Raw genomic sequence first — 18,519 nt, 5'->3', positions numbered from 1 at the left:
GCTCCTTTCTTAAACAAGAGAGAGATAGTGCCTTCTCTTAAGGAGTCAGGCAGCAATTCTGTCTTATAGCTTTCCTCGAAAAGGAGCATTAGCGGATCCTGAAGCAGATCCCAAAAGGTGCAATAAAATTCCTTAGGGAGCCCGTCAGCACCCGGAGTTTTCCCCTTCTGTAATAATAATGTAATAATAATAATGTTTCTTTATTAGCCCTATACAATTTCTTGCATTAGGAATTCGTCTTTTCGCATACCCCAGCTTTTTCTCCAAGGAAACACAGACACACAGACAGGGAGAGAAGCTTGGGGTCAGAGCGCAGGGTCTGCCATTGTACGGCGCCCCTGGAAAGCTCCTGTAAGCTCTCCATAGCCTGTCTCAGCTCTTCTACTGTCAAATCCCTCTCAAGTACTTTCCTATCTTCTTCACTCAAAACGTTTTCTAGCTTTGAGGTAAAAAAAAGAATTTCTTCATCCTTTACCTCTGTAGAGCTGTACAGTCTTGATTAGAAGGCCTCGGTGCAGGAGAGGATAGCACTCAGCTCTGTTCTCTCTCGTCCCTCCTCATCAACTACACTTTCCATGACAGACTTGGAGCCTACCACTTTCCTGAAAAAGAAGCGAGTACACTTCTCATTTTCTTCCAAGAACTGCACTCTGCTTCTTAACAGCACTACTCGACTACTTTCTTCGGCTATGCTCCGGATGTCCTTTTTTAAAAGGGTGATATCCTTGAGCACATCGAAGCCACTGTGCAGCATCGTGTAGAGACACTGCAGCTGCCTCTGTTTCCTGGCAAGCACTCCTTTCCGTCTGGCAGCAGCCTTCCTCCCCTCAGCCACGAAAAAGGCCCTTGTCCTCACCTTCACCTCCTCCCACCACTCTCCTACTGACCCGTAAAGACACTACAAGGACAGCCACTGTGATAGTTTCTCCTTGTAGCGGGATACTACCCCCTCGTTCTCTAGCAGCTTTGTGTTGAGTTTCCAGAGGCCTGGGCCAAAGACAGTCCCTTGAACTAAGCAGAGAGAGGAGATGAACTAAGTTTTGCAGGGCCAGTGAGCTGGAATCCAATTTTATCGGAGAGCTAGACTGCCTGTCTATGTACTCTAAGATACAATTAAAATCCCCTCCCACTATCATGTCTGTGCTACATAACAATAGGGGAGAGAGTGCCTTGAGTAGCTCCACCCTTCCTACCACGTCACTAGGACAATACACATTGATTATCCGCAGGTTAACGGTCCCCCATTCCACATCCACACACAGCATTAATATTTAGCACGTATTAATTGTACGTCTCCAGTCATTGTTTACACGTCTGTATTGTTTACAGTCAAACTGTCTGCATGTTTACTTGCACATTGTCTATTGTTTGTTTGTACATTGTCTTGATGCACTGTTTGCACTTTGTTTTGTTTTTTACACTTGTTTTATAATCGAGAGACTTTCTGTAAGTAAGAATTCCATTGTACCAGTACCGGTTACATATGGCAATAAAGTTCAAGTTCAAGTTCAAGTTCAAGCAACCTGCCATCTATGACCCTCTGAATACTTTTCAGTTTGAATGCCCGTCCTTTGAAAAGAATGGCCACGCCAGAGGCTCTGTTGTTATTGTCCCCTGACCAAACAGAAGGCCCTTTATCCCACCTATCTTCAAAGCTTTTATACCTCTCTTGATAGGCTAAAGCACACTCCTGCAATATCAACACATCTCCTTCTCTATGCTGGAGGTAATCAAAGACAGACTGGCATTTAACTCTGTCATTGATACCTCTGGTGTTAAGAGAAATTATGTTTAGAGCCGTATTACATAAGAAAGTGGAACCAGTCTTTACAAAACACATTTCTCTTCTGTCTCACCTGTTACCTTCTTCTTTTCTTTTTCTTCTTACCAATTTCCTGCCAGCCATCCTCTGAATGAGCCTTCATCAGGGTGGCAGCAGTAAAAGCGTTCACGGAGTCATTTTCAAGGAATGGGGTAGAGAGAGGGGTGGAGGGGTTCCAGCTGTCCCCATCACCATGCTCTCCTTCCTCCTCGCTCGGGGAGAAAACAGAGTCATTTTTCTGTTTCCTCAAGTCCAGCTCCTGGGAGCACTGAGGGGAAAGGGGTGCAGCCGATGCACCAGTCTCCTCTTCCCCCTCACCCACCAGCTGCTGCAGATCCTCCGTGATGGACTGGATGGAGGAGAGGAGGACATCTGTAGCACTTGCAGAGTCTGAGAAAAGCAGCTCCGCTGAATCCTGGGTATCCTCGCTGGACCCGCTCCACCGGGGGGCCCCACACTGGCCCTCGTTCTAAGGAGCAGAAGTGGGGGAGGGGTCCTCGCTGTTCTCGGGGGTTTTCAAACCCTCGTGCTTGTCTGGTGCAGACTGCGGTTGTGGGGGCGTAGTGGATTTCTCTTCCACCGGCCCCGGAGCCACAGCAGGACTGATCCTGGCTGGAGGCAAGGAGTCTTTGTCCAACAAGGGTTCTTTGTTTGACTTGTTGTTTGCTTTGGATTTTCGGGCCGGTTTGGCTGAAACAAGCACTGCCTCATCCTTTCTCATTTTGAGTTTATTGGCGTAGGCGTGAGGGCAGTTCTTAAAAACGTGTCCTTTCGAGCCACATAAATTGCACTTTGGCTGCATTGAACAGTCAGAGGCTAAATGTCCCTGTTTGCCACAGGTCTTGCAGCATTTATCAATGCAGGACGATGCCAGGTGTCCCACAGCACCGACACACCTTTGGTTGTCCCACATAAAAAACATAGCCATTGCAGGCGCCCAGCCGGATTGTAGAGGGCAGGTGCCTTAAGCCTCCATTTACATTGTCCGGTAGCAAGCGAACCTTGAATTTCCTTGCTCCTGTTTTTATACCGTCAACATCTCTAACCTCAGTTCCATGGTGGACGGTGCAGTACTGGTTAAGCCAGGTGTGAATGTCCTCCGTCCTTGCCAGATCCGAGAACATAACAACATTCACCATTTTCCTCTCTCTCTGTGTCAGAGGCTGCAAGTTGATCTTCTCTAGGGCAGGAACTTTCCCTCTTTTTGCCTCAAACACATCCACACATTGTTCAAACAGAGAATAGGTGTGGCGTGACGTCACACAAAAACAACCTCAAATGCTTTCTGACCTGGGAAAGCGAAGATGAAATCCAAGTGCCAAGGTTCAAAGCCAAGTTCCTTCTGCAACACTTTTCTGCTGAACTGCATGCAATCCATGAAGAGGTCATCCAAAAGCTCAAAACGCACAACATTCTTGCGGGATCCAAAAGTTGTCATTTCGTAAACTGCAAAACAAACACTGCTTCCACAAAACAAGAAAACAATCCAACTACTCCACCTACAGGATGATTAAGGTATCACCCCTGCCAGGTAAGTATAAGTTGTATAAGGCCCTGCAAGCGGCCAGCACCCACAGCACAAAGCGCGCAGCCTAGGCCAGCTCCTCTCCCCGCACGCCACTGCCTCCTGCTGGGCCCACTCTTTCGCACACTCACACGCCACACTAACACTCAAAAGGGTGGGCAAAACGAGAAAACGAGCGCGCCGTTTCCTACACATCTGCAGTCGCCAATGCGCATTCACAGCATGTCCCGGGACGCAATTCGGCCTCATTTGCATAACACCAGACCCGCAAATCGCTACGCAAGCTCGCGTCGTGCGCCTGCCACAAACCGAACAAACACCGGAGCCTTTTCAGCAATTTCCAAAAAACAGGCCTGCTCGCCTGCCCACAAGGCTCCGTCTCTTACCCGCTCTCCAGAGCCTGCTGCCTTCTGTGCTGTTCTCTCAGCACCGCTGCAGCGCACACAACTCCTGCAGCGCAGGGAGAAAGTTTCCACACTCCGCCGCAGGGAAGGCTCGCTCCGTGCGCACACGTCCTTTCAATGCCAGTTCAACAAGTGCTCCGCATTAGCAGCGTAGGGGCTCCGGCGTGTCGCACCTCACCTCACCTCGACATACGACATACGACACTTCTTTACGCAGAGAGTGGCGGGAGTGGGTGTCAGGGCTATACGACAGTGCTTTACGCAGGGAGTGGCAGGGGTAGGATGTCAGGGCCTGACGATACTGCTTTACGCAGATAGTGGCGGGGGTGGGATGTCAGGGCCATATGAAAGTGCTTTACGCAGAGAGTGGAGGGGCTGGAATGTCAGGGCTTTGCGTCACTGCTTTAAGCACAGAGTGGACGGGTGGGTGTCAGGGCCATACGACACTTCTTAACGCAGAGAGTGGCGGGGGTGGGATGTCAGGGCCAAACGACATTGCTTTACACAGCGAGTGGTGGGGGTGGGATGTCAGGGCCTGAAGGTACTGCTTTACGCAGATAGTGGCGAGGGTGGGATGTCAGGGCTTGACGACGCTACTTTACGCAGATAGTGGCGGGGGTGGGATGTCAGGGCCATATGAAAGTGCTTTACGCAGAGAGTGGAGGGGCTGGAATGTCAGGGCTTTGCGTCACTGCTTTAAGCACAGTGTGGAGGGGTGGGTGTCAGGGCCATACGACACTTCTTTACGTAGAGAGTGGCGGGGGTGTGATGTCTGGGCCTGATGATACTTCTTTACGCAGAGAGTGGCGGGGGTGGGATGGCAGGGCCTGAAGATACTGCTTTTCGCAGAGAGCGGTGGATGTGGGATGTCATGGTTATACGACAGTGCTTTCCACTGAGAGTGGTGGAGGTGGGATGTCATGGCCATAAGACACTGCTTTATGCAGAGAGTTGAGGGACTGATGTCAGGGCCATATGACAGTGCTCCACTCAGGCCTCTGCTTGAATTTGTACTCCTCCTCTCTCTCCCTACCTCTACCTCTCCCTCTCTGTGGGGTCAGCAGGGGGTGCTCACCCTGCGGTCTGTGTGGGTCCTATTGCCCCAGTATAGTGATGGGGGACACGATCTGGCCCACCAGCGACGAGCAGGTTACCAGATCTAGACAAAGTGGGCAACTCTTAGTAGTATGAGCTTAGTCACACATCGCAGCGATTAAAAAAACAAAACAAACATATTATGTCCGTTACTAACTACTTTTTTTTCCTACATTGAAAGTCTCTTTCCCGGGTGATTTTCTAGCGCAACTGGGGCTCTTCATTTCTCCTCGGTGTCTCATTGCGGGTTGATTTGAAACAGACCACAGAACCTGCCGCTGCAGTGCTCTCGGTTAGGGGCTCTCATCCTGCATCACCAATCTTCCACAGGAGGGACGGAGCTGGATCTCTGTCTGGAAAATAAACTCCAGAGTGAAAGAGAGAGAGCAGAGAGGGGTAGGGAGAGGTAGAGCGGTAGAGAGGTAGAGAGAGGGAGAGAGGTGGAGGGCGAGGGATAAGGAGAGAGGTGGAGAGAGAGGGGGTTAAGGAGAGAGGGAGAGGTAGAGGTAGGGAGGGGAAAAGGGAGAGGTAGGGAGAGAGGTAGAGAGAGGGAGAGGTAGAGGTAGGGAGAGAGAGGGAGGAGGAGTACAAATTCAAGAAGGAGAAAATCCACAACACAACACAGGCGTCGGCATGCGTCGGCTACAAAAGGAACAAGTAAAATGTTTCTTCCGGGCTGAAAAGAGAAGGAAGGAAAACACACCGTTGCGGCGCTACGACACGAAGACGCCGAGCCAGTTGAGCTCAGCAAACCCAACCTGTTCTCACAAGTTGCTTGCGCTTCAGGCGAAATTAAAGCTGCTGAGATAAATCAGGAAAGTGGTAACTATTAGGACTGCTCACTATTCCTATTATTATTATTGAGAGACAGGCTCACTGTCTTTTCCCCAGGCTGGGACAGGAGAGCACACACTGTATTATTATTATTGAGAGACAGGCTCACTGTCTGTTCCTCAGGCTGGGACAGAGGATCACACACTGTATTATTATTATTTAGAGACAGGCTCACTGTTCCTCAGAGCTGGACAGGAGATCCCACACTGAATTATTATTATAGAGAGACAGGCTCACTGTATGTTCCCCAGGCTGGGTCAGGAGCTCACACAGTATTATTATTATTGAGAGACAGGCTCACTGTCTGTTCCTCAGGCTGGGACAGAGGATCACACACTGTATTATTATTATTTAGAGACAGGCTCACTGTTCCTCAGAGCTGGACAGGAGATCCCACACTGAATTATTATTATAGAGAGAAAGTCTCACTGTCTGTTCCTCAGGCTGGGACAGGAGATCACACACTGTATTATTATTATTATTATTATTGAGAGACAGGCTCACTGTTTGTTCCTCAGACTGGAACAGAACATTCCACACTGGATTATTATTATTGAGAGACAGGATCACTGTCTTTTCCCCAGGCTGGGACAGGAGATCACACACTGGATTATTATTATTGAGAGACAGGCTCACTGTCTTTTCCCCAGGCTGGGACAGGAGATCACACACTGTATTATTATTATTGAGAGACAGGCTCACTGTCTGTTCCTCAGGCTGGGACAGAGGATCACACACTGTATTATTAATATTTAGAGACAGGCTCACTGTCTTTTCCCCAGGCTGGGACAGGAGATCCCACACTGTATAATTGTTATTTAGAGACAGGCTCACTGTCTGTTCCTCAGGCTGGGACAGTAGATAAGACTGTATAATTATTATTAATATTATTGAGAGTCTGGCACACTGTTCCCCAGGCTGGGACAGGAGATCCCACACTGTATTATTATGATTTTGAGACAGGCTCACTGTTTGTTCCTCAGACTGGGACAGGAGATCACTCACTGTATTATTATTATTGAGAGAGAGGCTCACTGTCTGTTCATCAGACTGGGACAGGAGATCCCACACTGAATTATTATTATTGAGAGACAAGCTTACTCTCTGTTCCTCAGGCTGAGACAGGACATCACATACTGTATTATTATTGATTGACAGGCTTATTGTTCCTCAGGCTGGGACAGGAGATCACACACTGTATTATATTACTAACAGATAGGCTGACTGTCTGTTCCTCAGACTGGGACAGGAGATCACACACTGTATTATTATTATTGAGAGACAAGCTTACTCTCTGTTCCTCAGGCTGAGACAGGACATCACATACTGTATTATTATTGATTGACAGGCTCACTGTTCCTCAGGCTGGGACAGGAGATAACACACTGTATTATTATTATTTAGAGACGGGCTCACTGTCTGTTCCTCTGGCTGGGACAGGGGATCACACACAGTATTATTTTTATTGAGAGACAGGCTCACTCTCTGTTCCTCAGGCTGGGACAGGAGATCGCACACTGTATTATTATTATTGACAGATAGGCTAACTGTCTGTTCCTCAGACTGGGACAGGAGATCACACACTGTATTACTATTATTGACAGATAGGCTCACTGTGTCTTCGCTTGGGCTTGAACAGGAGATCGCACACTGGATTATTATTATTGAGAGACAGGCTCACTGTATGTTCCCCAGGCTGGGTCAGGAGATCACAATGTATTATTATTATTGAGAGACAGGCACACTGTTCCTCAGGCTGGGACAGGAGATCGCACCCTGTATTATTATTATTGACAGATAGGCACACTGTGTCGTCGTTTGGGCTGGGACAGGAGATCACACACTGTATTATTATTATTGAGAGACAGGCTCACTGTCTGTTCCTGAGGCTGGGACAGGAGATCACATACTGTATTATTAGTATTTAGAGACAGGCTCACGGTCTTTTCCCCAGGTCTGTGTCTTCTAGGATATAATGCCAGCGAACTCTTGTTTTTATGTCCACTATAACTAAGCTGGGCAAACGTTCTGAGGTCAAATTCTTCCAGCACGGGGGTACCTTTAAAGCGGAGACGACGGCACCGACATTTTTTGGCGCGCCTTCTCTTTAAAGCCCTGGCCAAATATGAAGACAATAAATAATTTCCTAAGATACGCGATTAAAAAATAAATAAATAAATAAAAATTTGAATCTCCTGCGGAACACATTCCATAAGAATCAGCGGTTTTACAGTATATATCGCCTTTAAAGGTGGATTCTCAAAACGCTTTACGGGATAAAAACAACCAGAACAGCAGCAACAACAATATTGTATTTCGTTGCACTTTGAAAACCAAGTAATAACTTAACTATACAGTACGTGCAAATGTTTCATATGTTGCTGTCGTGAATGCCTGCGTACCCATAAGTATCTTATTTGCCTTGAGTCTGTCTACAGTATATCTGTCCCACTACCCCCCTCTCTCCCTCAATTCAATTCAATTCAAGGTGTTTTATTTGCATGACAGATGGGTTCAAGCAGTGTTGGGTATGTATATTGTAACGCTTACTGCCGACAGGCACTGTGTAAGACCCGGCGTACCAGAGCAGCGCACCGAGGAAGCGTTTGCATTTATAACTTAGTTTTTAAAATTAGTCAAGCAATATGAACTCCCGGAGTGCTGGCTGTGACGAATTAAACCGGTCTCACAGGTATTCAAAGTAGGAAGTACAGTGTTAAGTGGTAGTTGGGCTACTCCCTAAATTGAATCGCTTTAAGGAAAAGCATTTTCAGAGAGCAATCACGCTGTGTTTATGTAGAAAAAGCGATTAGGTTTATGAGCAATCTAATTACCTATTCGCTTAAAACGCTATATAAAATAAAGTTTATTTAGAGATGAATGATCAGTGTCGCAGTTTAAATAATGGGAGTCAGGAAACTAACACACAGCGCCACCGGATTTAATAACACAATAAAAACGCTATAAAATAATGTGACTAGGCACAGAAAAAGTTTACAGCACAGTACAATAAATGCTGACCATGACTTTAGAAGCATAAATTACCTTACACTCAATTTAAACACAAGCTGTCTTTCTGTATGAACCTCTAAGCTGGTTCATACAGAAAATGTAGAAATGCATTAGCCTGATTATGATTAAAAAACACATAATTAAACATGCGTTTGCGATTTAAATCAGAACACGATTTAAATCAATATAAATGTTTATATTGTAACGCATACTGTCCAGCCTCCATTTCTCTATAAAAATGTACTCTGTTGCACACACACACACACTAGAAGCAGGAACCGCTTTCAGAAGGGAAGATATGTTCAAAATATCGCAAATATCGATCATGTTGCGATATTTTGAAATATAAAAGTCAATTGATTGTCCATAATATCGCTTACCTATTTTTTCGAAGAAATGTTTGTTAAAAGAAAAGCCCAGCACCAGCTAGATTCGAACACACAACCTACCAGTTGGTAGTCATACGCCTAGACCAGTAGGCTACAAGACAGCTTGCATGAACAGGCAGGCGAAACAGCCCTACACAGCCCTGTCGCAGTACACGGATATAATCATACCGTTATTAAATTCTTTAGATACGCGATTCCATATTATATTCCCTTTTAATCAAATTCTAAAAGTATGCTTGTTGACTCTGCTATCACGTTAGTTAAAGACTTCGAAGCTTACAATGTTTAGGGAGAAATGGAATACTGGTGTGTATTTTTTTCTTTAAAGTACCAAGACCAGCTATATACTGTATGTTTATGTTCCAAAATTAATATCGTTTATGGCCTTCACACGCGTTACAGTATGCTCCTATTCTTTTTATGCTCAGCTACTAAGATTTCCTTTCAGTGGTAAAATTCAATATCTACAACGGGCACAGTAAAGACGTTTACAGTAAATCTTTCTACGACAGACCAACGGACCACGAGTGCCCCTGTAGGTCAACCAATCACGCACCGCGGTACCCCGTGTCATCTTACCTGCGGTACGTGTCTGTACCGCTCACTTTGAATGGCTGCATCTGTAGTTTGCTTGCATGATGCCGGGAACAGCGTGGTTGTTCGCTGAAATATGGTCTAGCGGTTATGATTCCTGGTTTTCAGCCAGGCGGCCCGGGTTCGACATCTGGTATGAGAACGTGTCGTTTTTGCCTCCTGCTTTCCAAAAGATCAGCACCGTGTACGAAGGAGCCGCATTAAAACTACTCGAACGTGCAAAACGTGCGAGAAGAGGGGGCGCTTGTTTCCAACCGAAACTTCTCGCGTGTGAGACGAGCTGATCATCGCTGTGGGAGGGTTACTCTGGTAGACAGGGCTGACCTTCAGCAACAGGATTTATAGTCTCCAAGATGATATTTGCACTTTCTGGAGAGGCGATTTTCTCCACTTCAGTAGCCCGATTTCGTCGATTGCGTGGAGAGGGCTGTAGAATGTGGCGCCGCCTTTCCTTCTCCGTCCATGACAGGTGTGCTGGTCTCTGGAGAGAGAGCAAGAACCATCAGCGCACTCCAATAAAGGCACTGGAAGCAGCTGAATCGCATTGGCGAAGCTCAGCACTGGGCCGCTGGGCACGTCTTACCACTGTTTCCGTAGTGTAGTGGTTATCACGTTCGCCTCACACGCGAAAGGTCCCTGGTTCGAAACCGGGTGGAAACAGACTTCTTTTGTCGCCACGCACAAAAGGGGATTGGGGATTCGCCTAGCGCTGTGATCGAACAGACCCACTCCCCTCTTAGTGTGGCGGGATCTGCACAGTGCATGTCGCAGCGCATCCTGCTTTCACTTCAATGCGCGTCCTGATGTACCCCGGTCTCCCGCGTGACAGGTGTGGACAGGTGACAGGTCCTATACTAACGAGGAAGACATCGCTCTCTCTGACCCCCGGCATCGTGTCCCGACCCAGCGTGCTGGAAGGCGACGCGTGCTGTGATTCCTTTACAGAGCAGAAATGACAACCGAGGAGCCGAGAGATCATTTCAGCATTTCGCGTCCGAACGGAAAACACAAACGACCAACTCAGAATGACTTGCCTTTGACGCTTTTCAAAGCGTTCTTTGTGCACGACAACTGCGCCGCCTAGCAGATACAAATGGGTTGTACAACTTTGAACTAGCAAATGGAAGAGGGCTAAGCCCCCTCTCTTTTAGCCCAGGTTCGATCTGTCTCCCAGAATCACCAGGGCGCACACACACACACACACCCGTGTCGTTGAAGTGCTCTGCTTCATTTCTAAGGGCAACTCAACATTCACTCCTACCCCGAGTGCAGAAAAGACAGCGTCCGCAGCAACAACAGCTCAGGTCTCTGCACAGGAGCTAAGCTGCCCCCATCTCCTCTGCTCTGCGGCTCCTGCGGAGTGAAGTCCTGCCTGGAGCCATGTTTGCAGGCGGCGGCTCCCTGCGCCCTGTCTGTGCGTCATTTCCAAGAGCTCCTGGGAGGAAGAGAGAGCCCTCCCACTCGGGGGTTTTCCACGGTCTGTGTGAGGAGGGTGTGTCCAGTAGCTTATTGAGCGGAAGCCTGGGGCGGCGGAGAGCTGTGATCGTGCAGACCTTGAGGTGTCACCTCTTTGTCTGCTTTCCCGCCCCCCCTCCGCCCAAGCTCTGCTCCAAAGCAGCCCGGCAACCCCTCACACCTGCACGTGTCACAACCTAAGGTGTGGTCATGAGACACCCATGGGGTGTCGTTCTGTTCTTGCTAATTGTTTCCTGCCCGTCGCAGGCAGAAGTCCATGCGAGGAAGATGCGCTGGACAGAGCTCAGAGGGCGCACCTGGGTGGCTTTCCTTCTGAGTGACGTTCCTGCAAAACTCTCCCGCTACTCTTGGTGCGCTCATGCCGCAACACAGGAAGGCTGGAGCAGGTGGCTGTGGGCTCTGCGCACCACCGAAATAGCTCGGTTGGGAGAGCGTTAGACTGAAGATCTAAAGGTCCCTGATTCGATCCCGAGTTTTGACATTTTGTTTCATCGCGCCCTTTGTTCCTCTCTCCAGTGCCCCCTGCCTAAAGTGACGTGTCCCTTTATCAGCCCGAAACGCAAGCGAGACACCAGCAGCGGTCCCTGCAGGTTTCCGTAGTGTAGCGGCTATCACGTTCGCCTAACACGCGAAAGGTCCTTGGTCCGAGACCGGGTGGAAACAGCCTCGTTTTGCACGCTCCTGTACTTCACAGAGGTCTTGAGTGACCGGTCATTTGTTCCCTATGTATTTCCGATGCCTTCGTGCACTCTTGTACCAAACGCACGTTCCTTCTGTACGCGGAGCCGATCATTTGCAATTGGGCTGTGCCGACAGACCAGGACGAGCTCTTTCGGCTCAAAAGCAGCGCAGGACCTGCAAGAACAACAGAAAGGTAAGCATCCAGCGAGGGCCTCTTAGTGAGCCCAAGATCTCATCAAGAATCGGCTCCAGCAACAGGGCTGGGTGCATTGTTCCATTCTCCGACCACTCTCGGTGTAAACAAGTCCCTCCTGGTCTCTGCTTGAAATGCACTTTCCTGCGTTTGCTTTGGTGTAACTGGCTTCCCCTGCATGGGCGAATGTGTAGATGATCCTTAGTAAGTCATTGAAGAAAACCGAGAAGAGGTCGGAGTGGCCTCTGTCGTTCATCAACGATCCAGTCAGGCAGTACTCCTCTGTAAAGCGCCGTTCGTTCACGTCGATTGGCTTTTTCTTGCCTTCATTCGTGCAAGTAGTTAAGCAGATGCCCCTTTAGGGAGCCTGTCAGCACCCGGAGTTTTCCCCTTCTGTAAGCTCTCCATAGCCTCTCAGCTCTTCTACTGTCAAATCCTCCTCAAATACTTCCCCATCTCCTTCACTCAAAACGTTTTCTAGCTTTGAGGTAAAAAAATGAATTTCTTCATCCTTTACCTCTGTAGAACTGTACAGTCTTGTGTAGAAGTGTCACGCCCTCTGCAGCCAGAGGGCGGTCCTTCTCTGTCCTGTCCCTAGTTTCTGGTCTGCTGTCCTTCCTGTCCCTCTCTTTCCCTTGGGCTAAATATTTCCGGGTCTTGCACTCTGTCCTCGCTCAGCACTGACGTTTGGATGTCCTGAGACCCGCCTAGCACCAGGGCGCCCCACGTCCGCTCCCTGAGGGCACAGGTTTCTATACGGCATTCCTGAACTCTTTGCACTAATGAGCCCGGGCCTTTTTCCCGTCTCGCCGCTACGCATATGGGTCTTTTTCCGCCCTCCTGCTAGCCACGGTTAGGCCCCTTGGACGTCCGTGACAAGAAGGCCTCAATGCAGGAGAGGATAGCACTCAGCTCTGTACTCTCTCTTCCCTCCTCATCAACTACACTTTCCATGACAGACTTGGAACCTACCACTTTCCTGAAAAAGAAGTGAGTACACTTCTCATTTTCTTCCAAGAACTGCACTCAGCTTCTTAACAGCACTCCTCGACTACTTTCTTCCGCTATGCTCCGGATGTCCTTTTTTAAAAGGGTGATATCCTCGAGCACATCGAAGCCACTGTGCAGCACCGTGTAGAGACGCTGCAGCTGCCTCTGTTTCCTGGCTAACACTCCTCTCCGTCTGGCAGCCTTCCTTCCCTCAGCCATGAAAAAGGCCCTTGTCCTCACCTTCACCTCCTCCCACCACTCTCCTACTGACCCATACAGACACTGCAAGGACAGCCACTGTGATAGTTTCTCCTTGTAGCGGGATACTACCCCCTTGTTCTCTAGCAGCTTTGTGTTGAGTTTCCAGAGGCCTGGGCCAAAGACAGTCCCGCCCTGGAGTTCCACTCTACACCCTAAAGCCTGATGATCTGAGAAGAAGTCAGGCTGAAGAGTGACCCCAACAACTTTCACTCTCTCTGAGACAAAGCAATAGTCAATTCTGGAGCTGCTATTCCTCCCTGACCATGTATATCCTGCTGTTGTGGGATATATACATCTATATGTGTCTGAGAGTTTAAAGTCTTGAACTAAGTTTTCCAGGGCCAGTGAGCTGGAATCCAATTTTATCCGCCTTTTGGCTAAGATCAAGTTCAAGTGGCATGCCCGCAGTTCCTGTCTTTCCAAAGTTCTAGAAGGCGATCGAAGATCCTGAAGAGTGCTTGAGCTGGTATCGCCCTAGGTTGAGCCTAGGGGGTTAAGGCCAAGCAGCAGCTGAGCTGGGTGGGATCCGGCAGTAACGTTCTCTCTCTCTGCTCTCTCCTCTCCCCTTCCCCTTTCTCTTGCTCCGCCTCCTTGGCCTCTTGGCTGGGAGTAGGTACTCGTGGCCTGCCCGCAGTGCTTGCTTTCTTCCTCGAGACTCGGAAGCATTATCCGCTCCCTCTCTCTCTCCTCCTGCGCCTGCACCTAGCTGGGCTTTGCCCACAAGGACAAAGGCCAGGGCTCCCTTGCTGCTCCTTTAGCAGCTAAACCCCCCTCTCCACAGGACCTTGCTCTCTCTCTTTCTCTCCTTTTTTCTTTTTTCTTCTTTCCAGATGGCAGACAAGAAGACACTGATCCGGTTCTACTGGACCAAGAAAACAGAGACGATGCCAACTGTGAAATCCTTTTTCATTACCTTCCTGAGAGGGATCCTGCAGTTGGTGGCCGGAGATCTCTACTGCCTGCAAGACAACAAGGCAGAGAGATACATGGAGGCCTACATGGCCACGGTCGCCTCATATGAAAAGGCAACGAAAATGATCAGAGAAAATGGTAAGCACCCCGGTTTCTCTGATTTCAGGCCGGAGCCTATGAGGAAGACAAAACAGAGGACCATCACAGTCCTCACATACAACCCCTACTAACCAATGGAACTGGTAACAGCGTACCTAGGGAGGTATGTAACTGTGGTGGGCAAACCGACGGAGATCAGGGACAGTTGCGGTGTCTGGTATGGCAAACGCCAGTACCGAGTCCTCCTGAAAGAGGACCCAGAGGGCATCGACGGTTTCCAGCACCCCCCGGCCCGCTTCAACTTCGGATCCGACAGGGGGTACCTTTACTACCCCAGGATGCCACAAGGAGAACACGTGTGACATCGTCAGATGTCACAACTGTAACAAAGAGGGGCACCTGGCAAAAACCTGCCGGACAGCCAAAAAGTGCAATGGATGAGGCGCCGAGGGACACCTCCTTCACCAATGCAAGGTAAACAAACCTTCGTTTGCGCAGGTGGTGGAAGCCGGCCAGCAGAAACCGGTCTCAAGACAAAGGGAGAGAGGTGAGAACAAAGAACCCGCACCTCCCCCGCAGAGAGCCGAAACTGCCGAGGCCACACCCCCAGCTGCACCAGTGCCACAAGATGGCTGCCAGGACGACGGACAAAATGGCTGACCGGAGAAAGGGCCCTGATAACTCCCAGCAAGAAGGGAAAGAGAAAGCGGGAGAAGAGATGCAGGGCGGATCCACCTTCGGAAGGACAAAAGAAAAGAGTGGTAAGGGAGAACCGTTTCCTCGTCCTAGAGGAAACAGAACTTTCTTCCCCTGAGGCCCAGGAACAACCGGAGGAGGCAGCCCAGGAAATGGAAACCCTCCCCCCCGAGTCCAACGGACAACAGGAGGAGGCAGCCTAGGAAGTCGGAACCCCCTCCCCCGAGGCCCATGAACAACACAAAGAGGCAGCCCAGGAAGTCGGAACCCCCTCCCCCAAGGCCCAGGAGCAACTGGAGGTCCCCGAAACTCCTAGAGAAAGGGAAGAAAAAAGCCTTCCCAAAGCGGTGGTGGAGAGTATCCTCAAGGAAGACGAGGATTACTTTGAAGCCGCCCTGGAGCCGGGACTGATGGTAGAGCTGGACCTGTCCAGCATGTTTACCTTTCAGTCCCCAGCGAGACCTGGAGGGAGCCCAGCATATTCCCCCCAGGACCCGAACGAGAGGAGTTACATCTAGGCTAAACAGTGCCCAGATGTAGACTCCCAAGTTTTCCACTGTAAGCACAAAGAGAGGAGGTTCAACTTTCACTTGTTTAATCATGATTGTGAAACTTACCTTTCTAACAACTAACGTGAGAGGGCTAATAGACCCGTTGAAAAGACGGGGAGTCTTTCATGATCTGGCCTCAAAGTCTTTCTCAGTTTGTTTCTTACAGGAGGTCCACCTGAAGGATGAAAGCGACAAGCTGACATTCACCAGGGAATGGACGAAGGGAGAATCATGCTGGAGCATAGGAGGGGTCCACTCTTCTGGAGTGGGAATCCTCCTCGGAGACCCAGAGATGAAGCTGGTTTCCTCCTTCTTGGTGGTGCAGGGCCGGATCCTGGTCGCAGACATCGACTGGAGGGGGCAGAAGTTGAGAGCAATTAACGTCTATGCTCTGACAGAACCCTCTATCCTGAAGGAAGTGTTTGCTGACCTGGCCAGCTGCTGCACCACCAACAGACAGGTGGTGCTTGGCGGGGACTTCAACGTCGACCGGGAGAAGGGGAGCGACGCTAGCTCGGCAGAGCTGGAGTCGCTACTCAAGCAGTTCTCCCTGGTAGACGGTTTCAGACGGTGCCGCCCTAACGACGCCGGAACAACATGGAAAAACTCCCGGGGAGTGTGCAGCCGCCTGGACTACATCTTTCTGCACACGACCTGCTCCCTGGAGTCGGCGACGGTGGCCCCGGAGTGGTATTCCAGCCACGAGCGCTTGACGGTGGTGGCTAACACCAACCTGCCGGCATTCGGTCGTGGGTACTGGAAGCTGAACCGGGAGATACTGGAGGAAGACGACTTCAAGGCACTGTTCCGTAAAGACTACGCGAGCTGGGTCGATCTGAGAGACGGCTACAGCTCCCTGGTGGAATGGTGGGAGTCGGTGAAAGACAGGACCTGAACCCTGGCGCAGACGTACTGCAGACGGAAGGCGGCCAGGGAGAGGAAGGAAGCTGCACGACTCCAGAGACAACTAGAGGAGGAGTACAGCTCGGCTAACGGGGGAGGAGCCTTCAATTCAGCCCGGGCACGGGACCTGAAGGAGAGGCTCCGCAAACTCAATCAGGTCCGAGGAGCCCAAAAAAAGAGGGTGATCCACGGCCTGAGATGGGGAGATGGAGAGGAAGTGCTGGACGAGAGCGACAAGGTAGAAGCGGCCACCGCTTTCTACACGGAGCTCTTTTCAGAAAAGCAGACGGAGGTGGAGGCAGGCGATGCTCAGAATACTGGGGGTTTCCTTCCAGAGCCAGGACAATGAGACCAATAACTGGACCAAGAGGATCGCCAAGGTGAATGCGAAGCTGGGTCTGTGGAAAACGCGGTCGCTGTCCTACACAGGGAAAGTGATGGTGTTGAAAGCAGACATCCTGCCGGCTTTGGTTTACCTGGCGGTGGTGTACCCGCTGCCGGCCAGACTCAGATGAGCGCTGCAAGGGATGATCTTCTGCTTCGTCTGGGGCGGCAATTACGAGTACATCACGAGAAACCGGATGTGTCAGCCGGTCGAGGAAGGGGTTCGAGATGTCCCACATTTCCCCCTGAAACTCGACTGCATCTTCTACTGCAACCTCTGTCGGGCGCTGCAGGAGCCCATTGGCCACAAGTACCAATACTTTGTCAGGCTGTGGCTCTCCGTCCCGATGAGGCACTTGGTCCAGTGGTCAAACACTGGGCCCAAGGCAGAGAGGCGACCGAAGTTCTACACCCACGCTGTCAAGTGGAGCAGGAGGTACAAGGCCACGAGACAGCCAGAGCTCTGCACCAACCACAGAGCCCTGTACAAAGAGGTGAGGGGGCATTTGGTCGCTGACGAAAGGCTGCAGGTTCCCAGACAAGTCTGGGAAAGGACACAGCCCAAAGAACTTGACAACCAACTGAAGGACCTCAACTGGATGGCTGTGCACAAGAGACTGGCTACCAGAGAGGTCCTCTACAGACACTCGCTAACCAGGAATCCGCATTGCCCCCGGGACACGTGTTTTGTCGAGGAGACTCAGGAGCACGTGTTCTGGAGCTGCCTCTTCGCCAAGGCGGTGTGGGGCAGAATGGACAACATTATGCAACTCCTGGGAAAGGATGCGGTGCTCAGTTACCAGTACATTCTGCTGGGTGCTGGCACCCACCGGACTGGACAAGGGGACACAGGACCTGTGGGGGCTGCTACTGTCCCTCTCAAAACAAGGACTGTGGAAGGCGAGGAACACTCTCATCCGGCACAACATAAAGTGGGGGGCGAGGGAGCTGGAGGAGAGGATCCTGGCGGACCTCAGGAGGAGGACGAAGCACCACGTCGCCAAATGGGGTTTCCCCACGGCGAGGGAGTGCTGGAATGGACTTTGGGCCCTATACAGGGATTAAAGGACAATAGCGAGTGGTAGGTTTGGAGGGACTCTCTTAATTGCGCAAATCCGCCCCCACTTGCAAAGATTGATAACGGACAATCAATCTCCGTTCCGCCGTTGTTTTTTATTACATGGATTGTTAATATGTGTGAGATGTTCCTTTTGAGATGTTTTGTTTTGCGGAATAAAGTATATTTTGTAGAACAAAAAAAATCTTATGACAAGGTTTACAAGTTATCTGTTGAACTACATTCTCATAGGTGTGGTCACATTCCAGGTCATTTGTTTACGTTTTTTGTTTCTGGAGCAACTGTTAGATGAAATGTGCTACTATGTAATCTAACTCCAGTGTGAATAACTAGAAGAGGGGAGCAGCTCCATTCCAGACCAAGGGAGCTTTGGGATTGGCTGGGCCAGATCTCTCATTTGCATATCTGATTTGGAAATATAACACTACACCCCCTTCTTGCATGGATTTAACTTGCACCCAAGAGTCCCCTAATGTGTATTGCTACTTATTTTTTATGATAAGTGGTGATTACCAGTTGACAGGTTTTATTTGTTGAATTATAAATGGTTCTGTATTATCACCCTGAAAGGCCTGTACTCAAGATTTGGTAGGGTATGTGTTTTCATTTCATTTACCAAA

At 49.8% G+C, this 18,519-nt stretch overlaps 1 non-coding gene across 1 annotated transcript; it reads left to right on the top strand.

Moving 5' to 3' along the window:
* The first annotated feature begins 10,262 nt into the window (after positions 1–10,262).
* Positions 10,263–10,335, top strand: trnav-cac (transfer RNA valine (anticodon CAC)). Its single transcript has one exon. It is a non-coding gene; the product is annotated as a tRNA-Val (tRNA).
* Positions 10,336–18,519: the final 8,184 nt, after the last annotated feature.

This window comes from Lepisosteus platostomus, chromosome 5, assembly GCF_059453375.1.
Source record: "Lepisosteus platostomus isolate fLepPlt1 chromosome 5, fLepPlt1.hap1, whole genome shotgun sequence".
NCBI classification, from domain to species: Eukaryota; Metazoa; Chordata; class Actinopteri; order Semionotiformes; family Lepisosteidae; genus Lepisosteus; species Lepisosteus platostomus.
Note: the sequence above shows the minus strand (reverse complement) of the source record. Positions and strands in the feature narration are given on the sequence as shown.